The following is a 7,500-nucleotide window of genomic DNA, read 5'->3' as shown; positions in this document are numbered from 1 at the left end:
AGTCGTGGACCGGCAATCACTCCACCTGCACCCGTTCGTGCCCCACCCCAACCGCCCAACTCGCAACTCCAGCGGATGAACGGCGGACTTTGCTCGCACTCGCAATGTGCAATCCACCCCTATAACGTGCGTTTCATGAAGAGTTATGTCCAATATGCGACATTCCCGCTGTCCATATACATGAGCTGCGAGCTGTACCACGTACGAGCTACAGACGCGATCGCGTTGCTCGCTGTACGAATGCAGATGCTCAGCGGCAGCTAGGAGGCGCTCCATCCATGTCGGTACCGGTGAGCGTTGCACTCGCAGTCGCAAAAACGTACGGCAAGTATATTACTCGGAAGAGTCAATGACAGTCCAAGCCCCCCTGCGTGGGAAGAGTCTTCCTAGGCCATGACCCACCGGAAGGGCGCAGCGTCCCCCACCCCAGACATGTGACGTCAGACTATCGGTATTGACGACTAGACTGATTCCTTATAATCATTTGCCATACACCGGTGGAAGCTGCCGAGACGAGTAACTACATAGCGGGCTCGCCGTGTCACTAATGTACAGAGATACAATAGTTTCGACTGGAACCGGATTAAACGTATACACGGCGCTGATTAGTAATAGATAGAGCCATCAGAATACAGATAATGTATAGACCTGTCCGTATACATGCTGAAAGACTCTGCTCACAATCACACGTCAGCCAGACACTCTTATCACGCACTACTCTCTGCCTGTAACAGGCACACAGACAATATGTAAGCACCAGCATGGAACAACACCCAGTGCATCCTCTCTGCCACATTAGACAATCCACACTATCATAACCAGACCGGGAGGTCCACTCGGAAAACAGAATATCCCACCCTTCCGACAACCACCATTGCTCAGCTAAGCCACCAACACCCACACATGTCCCAGACAGGGGTGCACCCAACATCACAATACTGCCTCCTGTCACACCACACAAACAATGGCAGGAATGAAAGACACAGGTCTGCCACAAGCATGGAATCAGAGCGCCGCCTGTTATGAGCCAAAGGTGCACCCTGACGTGGCAAATCAGATGATGCCGCAGTCATTTACTTACGATAATCACAATCAACAAACCGGGCCCCCCCCCCCCCCAAGTGCCTTAACCTAACCCGTATTGTACCTTAACCTAACCCGTATTGTACCTTAACCTAACCCGTATTGTACCTTAACCTAACCCATATTGTACCTTAACCTAACCCATATTGTACCTTAACCTAACCCATATTGTACCTTAACCTAACCCATATTGTACCTTAACCTAACCCATATTGTACCTTAACCTAACCCATATTGTACCTTAACCTAACCCATATTGTACCTTAACCTAACCCATATTGTACCTTAACCTAACCCATATTGTACCTTAACCTAACCCATATTGTACCTTAACCTAACCCATGTTGCGCCTTAACCTAACCCATGTTGCGCCTTAACCTAACCCATGTTGCGCCTTAACCTAACCCATGTTGCGCCTTAACCTAACCCATGTTGCGCCTTAACCTAACCCATGTTGCGCCTTAACCTAACCCATGTTGCGCCTTAACCTAACCCATGTTGCGCCTTAACCTAACCCATGTTGCGCCTTAACCTAACCCATGTTGCGCCTTAACCTAACCCATGTTGCGCCTTAACCTAACCTATGTTGCGCCTTAACCTAACCTATGTTGCGCCTTAACCTAACCTATGTTGCGCCTTAACCTAACCTATGTTGCGCCTTAACCTAACCTATGTTGCGCCTTAACCTAACCTATGTTGCGCCTTAACCTAACCTATGTTGCGCCTTAACCTAACCTATGTTGCGCCGTAACCTAACCTATGTTGCGCCGTAACCTAACCTATGTTGCGCCATAACCTAACCTATGTTGCGCCTTAACCTAACCTATGTTGCGCCTTAACCTAACCTATGTTGCGCCTTAACCTAACCTATGTTGCGCCGTAACCTAACCTATGTTGCGCCTTAACCTAACCTATGTTGCGCCTTAACCTAACCTATGTTGCGCCTTAACCTAACCTATGTTGCGCCTTAACCTAACCTATGTTGCGCCTTAACCTAACCTATGTTGCGCCTTAACCTAACCTATGTTGCGCCTTAACCTAACCTATGTTGCGCCGTAACCTAACCTATGTTGCGCCTTAACCTAACCTATGTTGCGCCTTAACCTAACCTATGTTGCGCCGTAACCTAACCTATGTTGCGCCTTAACCTAACCTATGTTGCGCCTTAACCTAACCTATGTTGCGCCTTAACCTAACCTATGTTGCGCCTTAACCTAACCTATGTTGCGCCTTAACCTAACCTATGTTGCGCCTTAACCCAACACACGTTGGGCCTTAACCCAACACACGTTGGGCCTTAACCCAACACACGTTGGGCCTTAACCCAACACACGTTGGGCCTTAACCCAACACACGTTGGGCCTTAACCCAACACACGTTGGGCCTTAACCCAACACACGTTGGGCCTTAACCCAACACACGTTGGGCCTTAACCCAACACACGTTGGGCCTTAACCCAACACACGTTGGGCCTTAACCCAACACACGTTGGGCCTTAACCCAACACACGTTGGGCCTTAACCCAACACACGTTGGGCCTTAACCCAACACACGTTGGGCCTTAACCCAACACACGTTGGGCCTTAACCCAACACACGTTGGGCCTTAACCCAACACACGTTGGGCCTTAACCCAACACACGTTGGGCCTTAACCCAACACACGTTGGGCCTTAACCCAACACACGTTGGGCCTTAACCCAACACACGTTGGGCCTTAACCCAACACACGTTGGGCCTTAACCCAACACACGTTGGGCCTTAACCTGCTCTGTAATTGTCATACGACGCGTTAAATTAGTGTAGTGTTGCCTAACTGCAACCCCCGCAATATAGTTTGCTACTCGCACTGCCCGGTCCCCAGAGTATCGCTTCATGTTAAACACCTTGCAGCTATACACTGTAATGCGGATGGCGGCAGGACGTACATGCTCAATGCCCTTCGCAGTTGTTCATTGGCATTCGCATGGCGAAGCACAGCCTACGTTGTGGTACGGCTTGTGGCAACTGTCCGCTGATGTTGTACGTCCAAATCACACACTGTACCGCACATTGGTCCTCATGTACTGAATGATACATCGTGGTACATGTGTGACCGTACCACGACTGCGCCAACAACGGCGAACCATACGGTCCAAATATTGTGCACTCAGCTACGTGTCGTCTCCCTATAAGAGCTGGATTGCAGTATGGTATGCCGTGGATGGCGATCAGCATGAGCCGTCTGTTGATGTAGTGGCGCGTGTTGTCAGACGTAGTCGTCTCTTCTCACACACCGTGATAGCATGGTGCACTGCGTTCCACATCTGCGACATGCGACAGAGGCCGGTTGACAGTCGTTCGCGCAATGGACATCGCATACGTACGGGGGCCACCTTCCACGTGTTCGCGAAGCGTGCACATGTTGTTGCGTGTATGTGGGCAGACATAGTGTGTCGTGACACCTGACACAGGCATGCAACAATCGTTGAATTTGCAAATGGCGATGGACGTCTACGTTTGCTGGTGACGTTACGCAAATGAAGAACTGGTAAACCGTTGTGGTGCGGTTGTTCTCGCTAGAGGTGAATCAGTGATGGCGACGATCGGTTGAGCTACCAACCGGTTGTTTCAGCGATACCCACCATGCCCACGAACGTGAATGGCATGTGGGTGTGAAGCGATACGCGGCGGTGGCTGGGTGGGACCGTCCCCGGCCGGTGAGGGGGGGCCTTCCGGCGTGCTGGCCGCGCGGTGCGTGGGCGCACGCGCTACAGCCGGCTGGTGGGGGCGGCCAGTGGCAGGCGCGCCGGCCGACGGAGGCGGCAGGCGGCGCAGCTGCGCGCCGGCGCACCCTGCACGCGGCGCCGTGCGGCCAAAGTAGGTCCTCGCGGGCCCGGTGCGAAGCGCGGTGGACATCTGCAGTGTGCTGGTCCGATTGAGGACTGTGTGCGCTGAGGATGCGCCGCCGCCCGGCGCTCGGCGCCGCGACGCCGTCTGCTGCTCGGTCGCCTCTGCGGTTCTCGCAGGTGGATTGTATCGCAGCTGTGCGGACGTGTTGGCGCGTGCGCTGTGCTGGGAGAGTTCGCTTCGGCACCCAAGTGGGGCTTTTGTCCTTCTGTGGCGCTGGCGTTGGAGCTGCCGGCCACCGTAGGTGGCGCGTGTTGTCTCCCGCCGGCAATGCCACGACAGCACGCTCCCGGGCCTCTGTCGGCAGCGGCAAGCTCAGTTGGGAGCACGGGTGGTCGCACCTAAAGCGTCTACTCGCCAAACTCCGGGCGATTGCGCCTCTCTCGAACCCGACCAAGTACTTAGGACGGCGCTGCGCGCCGCCGGGACCTGAGAGGGTTTCGAGGTGTATTGTGCAGGGGAGCTCAGCCTCCTCCTGTTTGCAGAATAATTGAGCGGACGCTTGCGTGTTCGCGCGGGCCCCCGGGACACACTCCCGGGCGGCCGGCTGCTCAGCTCTAGTTGACGCAGCTCCCTGGTTGATCCTGCCAGTAGTCATATGCTTGTCTCAAAGATTAAGCCATGCATGTCTCAGTACAAGCCGCATTAAGGTGAAACCGCGAATGGCTCATTAAATCAGTTATGGTTCCTTAGATCGTACCCACGTTACTTGGATAACTGTGGTAATTCTAGAGCTAATACATGCAAACAGAGTCCCGACCAGAGATGGAAGGGACGCTTTTATTAGATCAAAACCAATCGGTCGGCTCGTCCGGTCCGTTTGCCTTGGTGACTCTGAATAACTTTGGGCTGATCGCACGGTCCTCGTACCGGCGACGCATCTTTCAAATGTCTGCCTTATCAACTGTCGATGGTAGGTTCTGCGCCTACCATGGTTGTAACGGGTAACGGGGAATCAGGGTTCGATTCCGGAGAGGGAGCCTGAGAAACGGCTACCACATCCAAGGAAGGCAGCAGGCGCGCAAATTACCCACTCCCGGCACGGGGAGGTAGTGACGAAAAATAACGATACGGGACTCATCCGAGGCCCCGTAATCGGAATGAGTACACTTTAAATCCTTTAACGAGTATCTATTGGAGGGCAAGTCTGGTGCCAGCAGCCGCGGTAATTCCAGCTCCAATAGCGTATATTAAAGTTGTTGCGGTTAAAAAGCTCGTAGTTGGATTTGTGTCCCACGCTGTTGGTTCACCGCCCGTCGGTGTTTAACTGGCATGTATCGTGGGACGTCCTGCCGGTGGGGCGAGCTGAAGGCGTGCGACGCGCCTCGTGCGTGCTCGTGCGTCCCGAGGCGGACCCCGTTGCAATCCTACCAGGGTGCTCTTGAGTGAGTGTCTCGGTGGGCCGGCACGTTTACTTTGAACAAATTAGAGTGCTTAAAGCAGGCAAGCCCGCCTGAATACTGTGTGCATGGAATAATGGAATAGGACCTCGGTTCTATTTTGTTGGTTTTCGGAACCCGAGGTAATGATTAATAGGGACAGGCGGGGGCATTCGTATTGCGACGTTAGAGGTGAAATTCTTGGATCGTCGCAAGACGAACAGAAGCGAAAGCATTTGCCAAGTATGTTTTCATTAATCAAGAACGAAAGTTAGAGGTTCGAAGGCGATCAGATACCGCCCTAGTTCTAACCATAAACGATGCCAGCCAGCGATCCGCCGCAGTTCCTCCGATGACTCGGCGGGCAGCCTCCGGGAAACCAAAGCTTTTGGGTTCCGGGGGAAGTATGGTTGCAAAGCTGAAACTTAAAGGAATTGACGGAAGGGCACCACCAGGAGTGGAGCCTGCGGCTTAATTTGACTCAACACGGGAAACCTCACCAGGCCCGGACACCGGAAGGATTGACAGATTGATAGCTCTTTCTTGATTCGGTGGGTGGTGGTGCATGGCCGTTCTTAGTTGGTGGAGCGATTTGTCTGGTTAATTCCGATAACGAACGAGACTCTAGCCTGCTAACTAGTCGCGTGACATCCTTCGTGCTGTCAGCGATTACTTTTCTTCTTAGAGGGACAGGCGGCTTCTAGCCGCACGAGATTGAGCAATAACAGGTCTGTGATGCCCTTAGATGTTCTGGGCCGCACGCGCGCTACACTGAAGGAATCAGCGTGTCTTCCTAGGCCGAAAGGTCGGGGTAACCCGCTGAACCTCCTTCGTGCTAGGGATTGGGGCTTGCAATTGTTCCCCATGAACGAGGAATTCCCAGTAAGCGCGAGTCATAAGCTCGCGTTGATTACGTCCCTGCCCTTTGTACACACCGCCCGTCGCTACTACCGATTGAATGATTTAGTGAGGTCTTCGGACTGGTACGCGGCATTGACTCTGTCGTTGCCGATGCTACCGGAAAGATGACCAAACTTGATCATTTAGAGGAAGTAAAAGTCGTAACAAGGTTTCCGTAGGTGAACCTGCGGAAGGATCATTACCGACTAGACTGCATGTCTTTCGATGTGCGTGTCGTGTCGCGCAACACGCTACCTGTACGGCTCGCAGTAGCCGTGCGCCGCGTGCGGAACCACGCGTGCTTCTCAAAACTAACGCCAATGTTGTGTGGTACGAGCGCTGAAGCGCTGGAGCGGCTGGCCTGCGGCACCTGGCGCCTGGCGCCGGTTTTGAATGACTTTCGCCCGACTGCCTGTCCGCTCCGGTGTGGAGCCGTACGACGCCCATCGGCCGTGAGGCCGTTGGACACAGAACGCTTGAACAGGGGCCGCCACACGCCTACGTCCCGCCTATGCAACTGTCTTGAAAGAGACAGTGTAAACTAAGAAAAGATCACCCAGGACGGTGGATCACTCGGCTCGTGGGTCGATGAAGAACGCAGCAAATTGCGCGTCGACATGTGAACTGCAGGACACATGAACATCGACGTTTCGAACGCACATTGCGGTCCATGGATTCCGTTCCCGGGCCACGTCTGGCTGAGGGTCGGCTACGTATACTGAAGCGCGCGGCGTTTGCCCCGCTTCGCAGACCTGGGAGCGTCGCGGCCGCCTGTGGGGCCGGCCGCGCCTCCTTAAACGTGCGATGCGCGCCCGTCGCCTGGCGGTTCGCATACCGGTACTTACTCGGTAGCGTGCACAGCCGGCTGGCGGTGTGGCGTGCGACACCTCGTACAACGACCTCAGAGCAGGCGAGACTACCCGCTGAATTTAAGCATATTACTAAGCGGAGGAAAAGAAACTAACAAGGATTCCCCCAGTAGCGGCGAGCGAACAGGGAAGAGTCCAGCACCGAACCCCGCAGGCTGCCGCCTGTCGTGGCATGTGGTGTTTGGGAGGGTCCACTACCCCGACGCCTCGCGCCGAGCCCAAGTCCAACTTGAATGAGGCCACGGCCCGTAGAGGGTGCCAGGCCCGTAGCGGCCGGTGCGAGCGTCGGCGGGACCTCTCCTTCGAGTCGGGTTGCTTGAGAGTGCAGCTCCAAGTGGGTGGTAAACTCCATCTGAGACTAAATATGACCACGAGACCGATA

General features: G+C 54.3%; 2 non-coding genes across 2 annotated transcripts; both read left to right on the top strand.

The window, feature by feature from the left end:
• The first annotated feature begins 4,541 nt into the window (after positions 1 to 4,541).
• On the top strand, positions 4,542 to 6,451 carry LOC124591341. The gene has a single exon (XR_006977152.1). It is a non-coding gene; the product is annotated as a small subunit ribosomal RNA (ribosomal RNA).
• Positions 6,452 to 6,802: 351 nt separating this feature from the next.
• On the top strand, positions 6,803 to 6,957 carry LOC124591338. The gene has a single exon (XR_006977149.1). It is a non-coding gene; the product is annotated as a 5.8S ribosomal RNA (ribosomal RNA).
• Positions 6,958 to 7,500: the final 543 nt, after the last annotated feature.

The sequence above is a fragment of the Schistocerca americana genome, unplaced genomic scaffold (assembly GCF_021461395.2).
Source record: "Schistocerca americana isolate TAMUIC-IGC-003095 unplaced genomic scaffold, iqSchAmer2.1 HiC_scaffold_828, whole genome shotgun sequence".
NCBI lineage: Eukaryota > Metazoa > Arthropoda > Insecta > Orthoptera > Acrididae > Schistocerca > Schistocerca americana.
The sequence above is the reverse complement of the archived record's forward strand: the minus strand, read 5'-3'. Positions and strand labels throughout refer to the sequence as shown.